The sequence below is a fragment of the Bufo bufo genome, chromosome 1, assembly GCF_905171765.1.
Source record: "Bufo bufo chromosome 1, aBufBuf1.1, whole genome shotgun sequence".
NCBI classification, from domain to species: Eukaryota; Metazoa; Chordata; class Amphibia; order Anura; family Bufonidae; genus Bufo; species Bufo bufo.
In genome coordinates this window covers 288348782-288364391 of record NC_053389.1, presented here as the reverse complement: position 1 = coordinate 288364391, position 15610 = coordinate 288348782, and the positions used below count along the sequence as shown (strand labels likewise).

General features: G+C 40.8%; 1 long non-coding RNA gene across 1 annotated transcript; it reads left to right on the top strand.

Annotated features, from left to right (window-relative positions):
• The first annotated feature begins 1456 nt into the window (after positions 1-1456).
• LOC121008011 lies at positions 1457-10282 on the top strand. Its single transcript, XR_005780500.1, has 4 exons — positions 1457-1468; positions 1554-1557; positions 4312-4326; positions 10166-10282. It is a non-coding gene; the product is annotated as an uncharacterized LOC121008011 (long non-coding RNA).
• The last annotated feature ends 5328 nt before the right edge of the window (positions 10283-15610 follow it).

The window sequence follows — 15610 nt, the reverse complement described above, 5'->3', positions numbered from 1 at the left end:
TACAGTGCAGTGGAAAAAGTATGTGAACCCCTAGACTAATGACATCTCCAAGAGCTAATTGGAGTGAGGTGTCAGCCAACTGGATTCCAATCAATGAGATGAGATTGGAGGTGTTGGTTACAGCTGCCCTATAAAAAACACACACCAGTTCTGGGTTTGCTTTTCACAAGAAGTATTGCCTGATGTGAATGATGCCTCGCACAAAAGAGCTCTCAGAAGACTTACGATTAAGAATTGTTGACTTGCATAAAGGTAGAAATAAACTTGTTTGGCCAGACTCTCCATGGTGGGAGGAAGGAGGATCAGGAAGAGGATTCTGTTGACCAGACTCTTGGCTACTGAGACTTGACTTGGTGGAAGATAGGGTGGTGCTTAATGACTGGAAGCATTATTTGCTGCAATCCAACCGACCACCTGGTCGCACTGGTCTGACTTTAAGAGTTTTGTCCTGCGCTGCCCTGCAAACTGGGACATAAAGCTAGGTATCGTGGATGATTGTTTTTCTTGTGCTCTGGCAGCAGGCACAGCTTCAATGCACCCAGAGCCACAGCCTCTGCATGAACCATCAGCATCACGGCCACTTCCCTGTCCCTTTGTGTTTGCCTTCTTCATATTAAATGTTATATGCACGCTTGACACACAAGATGTGGCACGGATGTCACAGTTCACAGCAAGCACTGTATATACAGTTGCAAGAAAAAGTATGTAAACCCTTTGGAATTATATGTATTTCTGCACAAATTGGTCATAAAATGTGATCTGATCTTCATCTAAGTCACAACAACACACCATGTAAACATTCACAGTGCAGGTGGAAAAAGTATGTGAACCCCTAGACTAATGACATCTCCAAGAGCTAATTGGAGTGAGGTGTCAGCCAACTGGAGTCCAATCAATGAGATGAGATTGGAGGTGTTGGTTACAGCTGCCCTGCCCTAAAAAAAACACACATCAGTTCTGGGTTTGCTTTTCACAAGAAGCATTGCGTGATTGAATGATGCCTCGCACAAAAGAGCTTTCAGAAGACCTACGATTAAGAATTGTTTACTTGCATAAAGCTGGAAAGGGTTATAAAAGTATCTAAAGCCTTGCTGTTCATCAGTCCACGGTAAGACAAATTGTCTATAAATGGAGAAAGTTCAGCACTGCTGCCACTCTCCCTAGGAGTGGCCGTCCTGTAAAGATGACTGCAAGAGCACAGCGCAGACTGCTTAATGAGATGAAGAAGAATCCTAGAGTGTCAGCTAAAGACTTACAAAAGTCTCTGGCATATGTTAACATCCTTGTTAGCGAATCTACGATACGTAAAACACTAAACAAGAATGGATTTCATGGGAGGATACCACAAAGGAAGCCACTGCTGTCCAAAAAAACACATTGCTGCACGTTTACAGTTTGCACCAGAGCACCTGGATGTTCCACAGCAGTACTGGCAAAATATTCTGTGGACAGATGAAACCAAAGTTGAGTTGTTTGGAAGAAACACACAACACTATGTGTGGAGACAAAGAGGCACAGCACACCAACATCAAAACCTCATCCCAACTGTGAAGTATGGTGGTGGGGGCATCATGGTTTATGGCTGCTTTGCTGCGTCAGGGCCTGGACAGATTGCTATCTTCGAAGGAAAAATGAATTCCCAAGTTTATCAAGACATTTTGCAGGAGAACTTAAGGCCATCTGTCCACCAGCTGAAGCTCAACAGAAGATGGGTGTTGCAACAGGACAACGACCCAAAGCATAGAAGTAAATCAACAACAGAATGGCTTAAACAGAAGAAAATACACCTTCTGGAGTGGCCCAGTCAGGGTCCTGACCTCCACCCGATTGAGATGCTGTGGCATGACCTCAAGAAAGCGATTAACACCAGACATCCCAAGAATATTGCTGAACTGAAACAGTTCTGTAAAGAGGAATGGTCAAGAATTACTCTTGATCGTTGCGTTCGCTGCGGCGGGCGAACATATGCGATGTTCGGTCCGCCCCCTATGCATCATCGTTGAGCAAACTTTGACCCTGTACCTCACAGTCAGCAGACACATTCCAGCCAATCAGCATACCCTCCCTCCCAGACCCTCCCACCTCTTATCAAAAAGCAAGGACAGCATCCATTTTAGATTCATTCTGAAGCTGCAGTGTCACAAATTTGACTAAGTTTTAATCGCAATGCGATTAATACAGGTTATATTAATCGCATTGAGAATTCAACTTAGAGCTGGGTTCCTAATGGTTGTATTGCTAGAATATAACGAAGATTTGAGAATATAGTGCTATATTCGTTATATTCGTCAATTCTAGCAATACAACCATTAGGAACTCAGATCTAAGTTGTAATCGCAATGCGATTAATATAGGTTATATTAATCGCATTGCGAATTCAACTTAGAGCTGGGTTCCTAATGGTTGGATTGCTAGAATATAACGAAGATTGAGAATATAGTGCTATATTCGTTATATTTGTCAATTCTAGCAATACAACCATTAGGAACTCAGATTTAAGTTGTAATCGCAATGCGATTAATACATGTTATATTAATCGCATTGCAAATTCAACTTTACCACACTCTGCGTCAACTACGTAATTTTCCATGGGAGTTTTGCCATGGATCCCCCTCCGGCATGCCACAGTGCAGGTGTTAGTCCCCTTGAAACAACTTTTCCATCACTATTGTGGCCAGAAAGAGTCCCTGTGGGTTTTAAAATTCGCCTGCCTATTGAAGTCTATGGCGGTTCGCCCGTTCCCAAACATTTACGGAAATTCGCGTTCGCCTTTCGCGAACGGAAAATTTTATGTTTGCGACGTCTCTATTGTGCATGTCTGATCTGCAACTACAGGAAATGTTTGGTTGAAGTTATTGCTGCCAAAGGAGGTTCAACCAGTTATTAAATCCAAGGGTTCACATACTTTTTCCACCTGCACTGTGAATGTTTACATGGTGTGTTCAATAAAAACATGGTAACATTTAATTCTTTGTGTGTTATTAGTTTAAGCAGACTGTGATTGTCTATTGTTGTGACTTAGATGAAGATCAGATCACATTTTATGACCAATTTGTGCAGAAATTCATATCATTTCAAAGGGTTCACATACTTTTTCTTGCAACTGTATATATATAGAGCCATCAGTGTTTCTGACTCTATTATATAATATTAGGAAATTGCTCCACTAAATAAACATGTTAATAAGGTAATTGGACGATATATTTGCTAATATTTAACCAGTTTTACTTTTGTAAAAATTGTGATATTTAGAAGTTGCCGCATATTTAAAATGTACCTAAAGCTTTGCACATAGCTCAGGTGTAGTGGCGCTTCTCAGAGCGCTCTGCACCTTCGATATGCATCAGCTCTGCTTTTGTAGCATTAGTACTCTGCATGCTGCAAAAGAAGAGAATAACTGATGCAAGCCAAATTTGCAGAGTGATCTCAGAATCGCCGCTGCACCTTCCGAACTCTGTTTGAGGTGTTTAAGTACCCTTTAAAACTATGTGAACATTATAACTTGTGTTGAGCGAATCAAACTTTGGATCATAGATCTAATACTTTGTTTTAATGCTGTACGGAGACCTGTCTTATTATAACGTATTATGCATTTATGGGAAAAAAGTGCACATTTCTAAAATTAGTGCTGAAATGTCTGTGAAATTTGAAAACAAATTTATTCTGTAGAGAAAAATTGTACCTTGTGCTTTTACTTCCCTGCAGGCAGACAGTGCTAAGAGAACAGAGAGAATGTAATCAGTAAGCCTCGGAGCAGTGTAAGGAATGTAACATTATGTCACATATTAGACCATATAAATGTCATGTTGTTGTAAATGTGTCTTCTGGTATGTGACTTCAACTTCTAGAAACTTCTCAAGTTTCAAGAAAAATTTGATGAGGATGCACAAAGCTAGAAACAGGGAAGTAGCCACAATTTATTAATTAAAGGGCATCTGTCAGCAGATTTAAACCTCAATCTGGCTGACCCGTTGCATGTGCGATTGGCAGATGACGGCATCTGTGTTGTTCCCATGTTCATATGTGCCAGCTTTACGGAAAACATTATGTTTTAATATGTGCAAATGCGCCTCTAGGAGCAACAGGGTCATTGCGTTTACTCCTAGAGGCTCAGCTGTCTCCTCAACTAAACTTCATAATTCCTGGCCCTGTCTATCAAACTGGAGATGGTGCGGCAGTTGCAGAGAGAGCTGAGCCTCTAGGGGTAACGTCAATGCCCCTATTGCTCCTAGAAGCTCATTTGCATATATTAAAACAATTTTTAACATGGGACCAACATAGATGCCTTCATCTGCTTAGTGCACATGAAAGATGCTAGTTTCATAGGTACAAATCCGCTGACAGATGCCCTTTAAGTTTCTTTTAGAGGCAGAGGTGTTTTTCGATTTTGTTGCAGTGATCAGAACACCAAGAAGTGGAGCCATGCTGGTTGTCAATTTTGAGTTACCGTATTTTTCGCCCTATAAGACGCATCTAGGTTTTTGAGGAGGAAAATAGGAAAAAAAATTTTAACCAAAAGGTGTGCTTTTGGTGGGCTTTGAACTAATGGTAGCCTGTGAATAACACTATTATGGGGGATCTGTGGATAACGCACTGTTATGGGGGATCTGTGGCTGACACTGTTATGAGCGTCTGTGGATGGCACTGTTATGGGGGTCTGTGGATGGCACTGTTATGGGGGTCTATGGCTGACACTGTTATGGGGGTCTGTGGCTGACACTGTTATGGGTGTCTGTGGATGGCACTGTTATGGGGGCGTCTGTGGATGGCTCTGTTATGGGGGAGTCTGTGGATGGCATGACACTGCTATGGAGGGATCTGTGGATGACAGATAAATAGCATCTTATGTTATGTGTCATCCACAGATACCCCCCATATCAGTGTCCCTGTGAATGACCCCCAATACAGAGGGTGGGGGCTGGCATCTACAGTAGTTTTGTAATGGCAGCAGGGCCCAGTGCAGTCATTGTATTCTATTGCACCAGGCCCCGCTTACTGTACTAATCGTATCTAACTGCAATGTTTAACTATAGAAAATCTTCAATCCAGCAGCCTGTACTTACGACCATAGCAGGCAGGAGGCTGGGCAGACAGGTGGGCACTGGCAGCGTAACTCACTACGTCACGTGCCCACGCTGCCTGCTTCATTCATAAAGTGGGTGGAGCAGGCGCGTGACGTAGTGAGTTACGCTGCCAGTGCCCACCCGCCCAGCCTCCTGCCTGCTATGGTCGTAAGTACAGGCTGCTGGATTGAAGATTTTCTATAGTTAAACATTGCCTGCAGTTAGATACGATTAGTACAATAAGCGGGGCCCGGTCCAATAGAATACAGTGACTGGATCGGGCCCGCTGCCATTACAAAACAAGATGCCGGCCCCCAACCCCTCCTCCCTCCTGGCTGATACAGCTCCGACCGCGCTGTGCAGCATGCGGTCAGTGCAAACGGCAGCATTCGCCCCATAAGACGCCCCATAATTCCCCCCAAGGTAAAAAGGTGCGTCTTATAGGGCGAAAAATACGGTAGCTTCTTGAAAAAATAAAATATATATATATATATATTATGATTATTTTTTGTTTGTTTGTTTGTTTGTTTTTAAAGGTGACCATTTTGGGCCACACCTTTTTATTAAAAGGCACCTCAGACAATAAGTTGATCACATTACTTCCAACTGTTGGGACCCACACCAATCAGATCTATTCTGTGGCAAAAAAAAATAGCAAAAGCTTAAAATGAAGGGTAACATGATGCCCATTGACCCTAGTGAGATGCCCAGGCAATGCTTGGACCTGTTGGGTCCTCCAGAGATGTTCACAGCTAAACAATTAATAGGCTTAAAGAGGACCGTCTTCTCTCTTGACATGTCTTTTTTTTAGTAAATACCATGAAATAACAATTCTGGAACATCCTTTCTTATAATTTTGCATTGTGCCATTCCTCTGTTATTCCCCCTTAATTTATTTAAAATGTAACAACTGAGCGTTACCCATTCCACTTGTCAAACGGGTGTATTCCTGCTCACTATGACTCTGCCCACACTGATGGGACAGTGTCAGAATGTGAAGGGACACACCTCCAGCAGGTAATAACCAGCTGGCAATTTATTCATATATTTCTAGAATTAATAATATGTTATATTCTTAGAAAAGAGGTTCTAAAATTGTTAAATTTAATACAATAGACGATGAGCGCGTGTATTCATGGATCTCATGGACCTTCTGCGGGAGAATGAATCAGATACAGGTAGGAGGTGTTTCACTTTGAATAGACCCTCCTCTCTCACTCCCTCTTTGAACCTATTCCCCAATATCCAGCTTTTCTTTCAAGCGGTGGTTCATGAAATCCGTAAATTAAAATCTGATTCCATACATGGTAGAAATCTGAACAACTTGGAATCTGATACCATACGCAAACTACAAGCAAATACCACATTTGTTATCAAAGAGGCGGACAAGGGCGGCAACGTGGTCCTATTGGACATTGATTTATATACACGGGAAGCGAATCGACAGCTCAAGAATCGTACTTTTTATACACCTTTGCCTTCTGATCCAACTATGGTTTTCAAGAAGAAACTTGATCAATTACTGAGGACAGCACGGGAGATGTTTGTAATTACTAAGAAGGAATATCAATTTTTGGAGGTGAGTCAACCTATTATTCCAACTTTTTATATGCTTCCCAAGGTCCACAAGGATCTCCAGGACCCCCCAGGGCGACCAATTGTGTCCGGCATTGGGGGTCTGTGTGAGCAGGCCTGTACCTATATTGATTTTTTTCTCCAACCCTTAGTCCTGGAACTACCTTCTTATGTACGAGATTCTCTTCATTTGAGTTGAGATGCTGGAGCATGTGTCTTTTACGTCAGATGTATTTTTGGTCACTTGCGACGTTGAATCGTTGTATACCAACATAGCGCATAAGGATGGGATTGGGGCTGTTTCTCATTTTCTGGAAAGGTCGGCCTCGGCGGAGCCAGCCCACCGCGCATTTTTGGTGAGTCTCCTGCAATTTGTTTTACATCATAATTATTTTGTTTTTGATCGCAATTTTTACAGGCAGGAGTCCGGAACGGCGATGGGTGCGCGGTGTGCACCTTCGTATGCCAACCTTTTTTTGGGTTGGTGGGAGGAGGGGTGCGTGTACCAGTCGCCGTTCTTCCATGAGTGTGTGGTGGGCTGGTTCCGCTATATTGACGACATTCTGTTTTTTTGGCAGGGTTCAAGAGAGACATGCTTCGAATTTATTGATGCATTAAATGAAAATAATTTGAATATTCATTTAACATATACTATCTCGGAGGTCTCAGTGGACTTTTTGGACCTGAAAATACGCAAAGAGAAGGAACGGATTGCTACCTCTCTTTTTCGAAAAAGCACGGCCACTAACAGTTTGTTGCATTATGGGAGCTTCCATCCGGCGCACATGAGAAATGGAATTCCGAAAGGTCAATTCCTTAGACTACGACGCAATTGCACGCATCTGACCGATTTTAGGACAGCCTCTGAAGATCTGTCTTCACGGTTCAAGGACAGGGGTTATCCTAAGAAAATTATATCTCGTGCATACGAGGATGCCAAGAGTTCCGATCGAGCCAAGTTATTCACCCCAAAATCTAAAATCAGGGATGGCAAGATACATCTTATTACTCGTTATAATAACCAGTGGACGGCACTCTATAGGGTTTTGGAAAATCACTGGTTCCTGCTCATGTCTGATCAAAGGCTGGTACCCTATATAGATGAAAAACCAAAAATGATTGCACGTAAGGCACCCTCCCTCAAAGACCAACTTGTACGAAGTCACTTTTAGCGCCCCACACGGGGTTTGGGGAGGGGGGTCAGATTGAAGGGCACACACCCGTGTGGCCAATGCAATATTTGCCCGTTCATGTTGGGCAAGGATATTCTTACAAAGGACGAACAATGTATACGTCTTAAGCATTATATTAACTGTCGCACAAGGAATATCGTATATGGTATCATCTGTCCATGTAAGAAGATGTATGTGGGGAAAACCTCACAGGAACTACGGAAACGGATCCAGCAGCATATGTCTAACATCGCTTTGGCTGCCCGGGATAGGTCTGAAAAGGAGAAACCTCTCACTTCTGTGGCCACTCATTTTTTGGACCATCACGCTGGTAAGTATAATGGTTTGGTGGTGGTGGGTTTAGAGAGGATCCAATATAACATTAGGGGTACACACATGACACAAAGTCTACTTAAAGCTGAATCCCGTTGGATCTTCAATTTGGATAGTATGTCCCCTCGGGGTCTTAATGAGGAACTTTTATTTACAGGTTTCTATTCCGGATAACACTTTAGTCACGTACTATAATATTTCTTTTTCTCTTTTTTCTTTTGTTTAGATTTGTACATGTTTTGTGCACCCTCCTCACAAGTTCACTGTGTCTTCACCCCGGCGGCTGCCGGAACGTATAATGCTTCTCCTCTTCCTACCTGGGACGGCACAATATGGACCATAAAGAAGTCTCTGGATCGTCTTTTGAGGTTACTTCAAGATGATGCATATTGAAGGACTTGGTGCTTTTGCTATATATACGAAATAGTGCTTTGAATTATATTACTCTGTATAATATTTCTAACACTCCTAATTGTTTGGCATACGGGGTTCCCTTCGCTCTCCCCCTCTCTGTCCTTCCCTTTCTCATTGTGGGTCTTGGTTGGGGTCGCTGCGGACAGGGTGACATGTCTCTTTTTCCCTTCTTCTTTCTCCCCTTTCCCCTTTTTTTTTTTTTTTTTTATAATAAATATAATATAAAAAATTAATAAATAACACTAAAAATATAAATAAAAAACAAATAATAATAATATAAAAAAATAAAAAATTAAATAAAAATAAAAAATATTCTAAACAAATAATCAATTAAAAAATTAAAAAATATATAATAAAAAATCTTTTCATAAAATAGAATTAAAATTTCAAAAATAATTAACAAATTAAAGTTTAATAATATAAAATATGAAATATAAGTATAAAGAATAATAAAAAAAATAATAAAAAAATAATAATAAAAAATAATAAAAAAAATAATAATAATAAATAATAAAAAATAATAATATAAGTAATAAATACTAAAAAATAGAAAACAATGCGCAAAAATAATGATAAATAATAATAAATAATTTAAAATAGAAGGTTTAATAAATCTAAAAATATAAAATTATATAAACGTATAAAAACACAAAGGAGGCCTAAGCACGTAAAATAAACTTTTGTAATAGTTTATTTATAATTCCTTACACAGTTTCAGGGGATATAGAATATAAATTTATTACTCTTTAGGGGCCAATCTTTCACAAATATGGAGCCCCGTCTTAACAATACTATTGCGACAGTCCACTGCTGCATATTTATGCAATGGTTGGATTTTTCATTAATTTTAGGTTAGGTTCGGCAATATGGTGTTTATTCTTTCTTTTTACTTTTTGTTTTTTATTTATTCGCTTTCCCCCATTCCTTTTTTCCTTCCCCCTTTTTTTATTTTTTTATTATTATATATATATAGTTTTTTGTTATTTTTTGTTGTTTTCTTGTCTGTTTGCTTGTTTTTTGTTTTTTATTGTTTGTTATCGCCTTATTATTTTCTCCTACATGTCCTCTTGTTTTGTCGCTATGTCACCTTGCCCGCGGGACCTCTTCCCTGTATGCGTCTTTGTTGATTTCAATAATTCCGGAGTACTTCCGGTGTTTGGCACGCAGTGTGTGCCTTGTGAGCGTGCGCGCCCTGCTGTTTCCGTGGTTTGGAACGCAGGGCGAGCCTGCTCGGCGGCGCACATTGTGGCCTCTTCCATTCCGGCATTTGGCACGCAGTGTGCGCTTTGTGAGCATGCGCCCCCTGCTATTTCCGGGTCTTGGAACGCAGGACGCGCTGGCTCGGCGGCGCACATGGACGTGCATCATTTCCGGCCGCTACACAGTCCGTTACTGTGAACCGTGGCTGGTGTTCTCTCACGGTTCACAGCAGATTTTACTGGGTTGCCCCCGTTCTGTTCTGTCTCCTCCCCTTCTCCTCCCATGACCACCTACACGGAGGGTCGCCGCCCCCATATTCCACTCTGCCGCCCACAACACAGGTGATTTAGATTTCATTTGTAATTACCATGTGCATACATAAGGATCTACTGTGGCATTCAGGAACAGGCACCCCTGAGGAAGCCAGCAGGGCCTGGCGATACGCGTTGGGCTTGTTTCCTGACCACCACGCATACCCCCACTACGTCATCTTTAATGATAAGTATTATAGCTCTCCAATAATTTTATTGTTGATGGATTACATGCACTTTACTTCTTTATCCATTTGTATGTGTGGGGGAATGTCCATGTTGTTGTGGTGAGTCAGGCGGGCATGTGTATATGACTTGAGCACATGGCCCAGATTCATTGTATACAATGTTTTTAATTATTTCTTGTTGTGTCTGTTGTCTATAATAAATTTGATACTTTTTTAGATGTGCGGCTATCATCTTGGTATTCTTTTCTCTTTTGAATCATATAATACAATAGACATGTTTGGGTCAGCTCACACTGTCATCTTTAAAAGATAATAAACTGTCTGCCTTCATCCACCAGTAGAGGGTGCTTACATTACTGTTATGCATTAAACTCTGTAAAGCAGTATGCAGTAATCTACTGTAGGCAGAAAACATTTAATATTTTAACCCCTTAAGAACTGGCATCGCTGCATTAGAGGGTTTCAACAGCTCCCAGAGAATACCTGCAGACTGAACTGGGGGACAATTCAATCTCAGCTTTAACCCTTTAACTGTTGTAGTACGTGACCGCAGCATGATCAAAGGGGCTCACTCCTTTGATCAGTCACCGGGCTTTCTGGTGAGCCTATCTGAGAATGGGTATAAAAGAAGAAGGAAGGTTTCTGCCTCGGCGCAAAGTCACTGGAGAAGACAATCTTGGTGCAAGAGTAATTCTTGGTTTAATAGAAACAACGCGTTTCAGGGATTACAAACTCCCCTTCATCAGGTTTCATAATGATACCCTTCCTTCTTCTTTTATACTGAAAATCCTTTTTGGGGGAGTGGACACCCCACCGAAAAGAACAAACTATCTGCGGCTGCAACCCTGGTTAAAAGACCTTACTATTACCAAGTCTACAGTAGAGTTGTGCCTATTTAAGCACAACACTACAAGGTGAGTGTGGATAAATCCCACTATATTTATTTGTTTGTGTAAACAATATTACCCTATTGTGCGCTTCTCTCCACCCCCTTTTTTTCCCTCTTTTCGGAGGGAAATCTAGATCTGTCCTTGACAAAAGATATCTGAGAATTGGGACCTGTTTGCTGTGGGCCTTGGTGGCCTATAAAGGACCCTTGGGCTGTCTGTACACTCACTATACTGTTATAGAAAAACACAGCATATTGGCATGTATTGGCATGAAGGAGTATGCTAATACATTATACTTATAAAAAAGATGTCAAATGTGTGAAATTAAGATTCCTTGATTGGATTTAAAAGATTAATAAAAACATAATAAAACTTAAAAAAATAATTTAAAAAAATATTTTTTCCTTTATTTGTGCTGCATAAAAATTTTATATAAATTTATGGAAAGTTATATGTATCCCCAGTCAGTTCCCAAAAAGTAAAACAAGTTCTCCAGTATAAAACAAAACCATGTCAATTCAAAAATTAAAAATACTATGCTGATATGCAGAAGCAAAAACTAAATAGAACTTTAGTGAAATTATCATAGACTCCAATGCTAAGGAATTGGATCGTATGAGAGAAGCAATCTAATGATAACTTGTTCAAGTAGTCTAGGGGGACTATTAAAAAGTGTAAAAGAAAGAAAATAGTTTTTAAAGATATAACATTTTTTTAAATATCTAAAAATTCTAACCCACTTTTCACCAAAAATAAAATAAATAGATAAAAAAAAATTATAGGCATCACCGCGTGAGAAATAGTAAATGGTTTAGTTGTATGCAAAGTAAATGGTGCCATTAGAAAATACAACTTCTCTCGCAAAAACAAGCCTTCATATGGCTATTAGTGTTGAGCGAGCATGCTCGGCCGAACTGCTGTTCAGCTCGAGCATCGCTATGCTTGGCACATCGGAGTGCTTGGCCGAATACTGCGGGTGCTCGAGTACAATTTAATACAATGAAAGTCAATGGGAGACCCGAGCATCAAACCAGGCACCCCCTGCTCTGAAGAAAAGATGGTGTCTGATTCACAAAAAAAGGTTAGAAATTGATGGAAACCCCATCAAAATGGTTTGGAACAGCATTAAGAGGATGGCTGGATGCGCCTTGGACTCCTATTATCTACGACATACAATAGACAACCACACAAAGCTATATGCCAAAAGCCAGGTATATGCAAGCCATCAATATATCCATGAGACAGCATGAGACAGATGACAGGCTAAGTCAGCATACCTTACAATGGCAGCCTTGTGCACTATGAGACATTCCAAACCAGCTCTCATCTGACTGAGAGCCAGTAAACCTCAAAGTTACTTAAGATCTGTTGGATGGCTTGGGTGGACCTGCGAACCTAGATCCATATCATTAGGCTAACAAAAGTCAGTTTTCTGATTGTCCTAACATAATATTCAATAAGCTTTCTATACAGTTTTGTCGTGTAAAAATGCATTTGTATAAACATGGGCATTTGGGAAAAACCATTTGCATGGAAAATTCGCAATCTACACTACTCGTGAACAGTGCCATCTATTAGTTTCATAGTCTTTTGACAAGACTAATAGTCTTGTCGTAAGACTATGAAACCAATAGATGGAGCTGTTCATGACTTATAAGACTATGAAACCAATATATGGCGCTGTTCATCTTGTTGGGGCGCTAGTAAGTGGGACACACTGCTCAACAGAGTCCACACACCGTGCAGCACTCAGTCTATAATAGCCTGCGCTAACACTAAGGTGTATATCGGATTGCTGCTATCATTCACACATCTTCTAGCACTTTATCTGCAGTAATATAAGCTTGCTAGGGTGTATTTGAGGACTATTGCGCGGCTTGTAATGACTCATGAACAGTGCCATCTATTGGTTTCATAGTCTTATGACAAGACTATGAATCCAATAGATGGTGCTGTTCATGAGTAGTGGGGGATTTAATTGAGTTCCTGATCCTGATAAAAAAAACTACTTCTACATTGCTTCTGAAGAGCACAGAAGCTCCTGTTTGTCTGTAAGTTTCATTTCTCCCTCCTTATCAGCTTTATGAAATTGGAAATTAAGGGAAGTGAGGTCACTGCACACATTACTGTCAGACTGCAGAGAAAAGAGACATCCTCTTCTTAGGAGGGAAATGCATCTTAGTGTGCAAGTGAAACGGGATAGTTTGGCTGAGGAAGACATTAGGGAATCCCCAAAAAGACCTGCTCCTTCACATTTATGATTGTACAATGAAGCACAGCCATTATGCAAACTTATTTTGAAAACTCAGGTACGCTTTAAGATAAAAATAGGCACTCACCTAGCCACCACCAGTCCATTCCAGAACTGAGGCTCCCATTCGTGCGCCTGTAGGTCCCCTAAAGATGCATCTAGACTTTAGTAAGGCTTTTGATACTGTCCCACATAGAAGGCTTATCAATAAATTGTAGTCTTTGTGCTTGGACTCCCATATTGTTGAATGGATTAGGCAGTGGCTGAGAGACAGACAACAGAGGGTTGTAGTCAATGGAGTATATTCAGACCATGGTCTTGTTGCCAGTGGGGTACCTCAGGGATCTGTTCTGGGACCCATATTGTTTAATATCTTTATCATGAAATTGCAGAAGGCCTCGATGGTAAGGTGTGTCTTTTTGCTGATGACACAAAGATTTGTAACAGGGTTGATGTTCCTGGAGGGATATACCAAATGGAAAAGGATTTAGGAAAACTAGAGGAATGGTCAAAAATCTAGCAACTAAAATTTAATGTTGATAAGTGCAAGATAATGCACCTGGGGCGTAAAAACTCAAGAGCAGAATATAAAATCAGTGATACAGTCCTAACCTCAGTATCTGAGGAAAGGGATTTAGGGGTCATTATTTCAGAAGACTTAAAGGTAGGCAGACAATGTCATAGAGCAGCAGGAAATGCTAGCAGAATGCTTGGGTGTATAGGGAGAGGCATTACCAGTAGAAAGAGGGAGGTGCTCATGCCGCTCTACTGAGCACTAGTGAGACCTCATTTGGAGTATTGTGCTCAGTACTGGAGACGATATCTCCAGAAGGATATTGATACTTTGGAGAGAGTTCAGAGAAGAGCTACTAGTACATGGATTGCAGGATAAAACTTACCAGGAAAGATTAAAGGACCTTAACATGTATAGCTTGGAAGAAAGACGAGACAGAGGGGATATGATAGAAACTTTTAAATACATAAAGGGAATCAACAAGGGAAAAGAGGAGAAAATATTTAAAAGAAGAAAAACTGCTACAAGAGGACATAGTTTTAAATTAGAGGGGCAAAGGTTTAAAGGGCTTCTGTCACCCCCCAAACAGCAATTTTCAGTATTGGACTTAATATAATTGCTAATGTACGCAGAGTCTATATATACCCCTCTTACCTCTGGCTGTGTTTTAAATTCTTTAAAAATAGTACTTTTGTGATATGCAAATTTCTTCACTACCAGCAAGTTGGGCGGTTACTTGATGGTAGCCGCCGTATTCTCGGTCTAAAATAACGCCCCCTCCTCCACTTGATTGACAGGGCCAGCAAGCGCTCTCCTCCTTCCGCTGGCCCTGTCTGCAGCTGAAATCCTGCGCCATACTGGTCCTCATTCCGCGCAGGCGCTCTGAGAGAAGGACGCTCGCTTGGCTGCTCCTTCCTCAGTGCGCCTGCGCCGATGGCGTCAGCCCTCCACCCGGAGAGAAGACGCCAGCATCGCTGGAAAGGAGGCGGAGAGTCCGGTGACGTCTCTGGATTCAGGTAAGTATTTGCCTAATAAGCATGTAGCCACTACAACCACTAACGAAATGAGGTGCCATTATTTTACAAAAAGTATATTTAGACACACTATACCACCAACGCTTATAAATAATATACCCATAATTAATAAATATATATATATAATTAATAAATATATGTGATATATATATATACATATATTTATATATACACACATATATATACAGTCAGGTCCATAAATATTGGGACATCGACACAATTCTAACATTTTTGGCTCTATACACCACCACAATGGATTTGAAATGAAACAAACAAGATGTGCTTTAACTGCAGACTCTCAGCTTTAATTTTAGGGTATTTACATACAAATCAGGTGAATCGTGTAGGAATTACAACAGTTTGCATATGTGCCTCCCACTTGTTAAGGAACCAAAAGTAATGGGACAGAATAATAATCATACATCAAACTTTCACTTTTTAATACTTGGTTGCAAATCCTTTGCAGTCAATTACAGCCTGAAGTCTGGAACGCATAGACATCACCAGACGCTGGGTTTCATCCCTGGTGATGCTCTGCCGGGCCTCTGCTGCAACTCTCTTCAGTTCCTGCTTGTTCTTGGGGCATTCCCTTCAGTTTTGTCTTCAGCAAGTGAAATGCATGCTCAATCGGATTCAGGTCAGGTGATTGACTTGGCCATTGCATA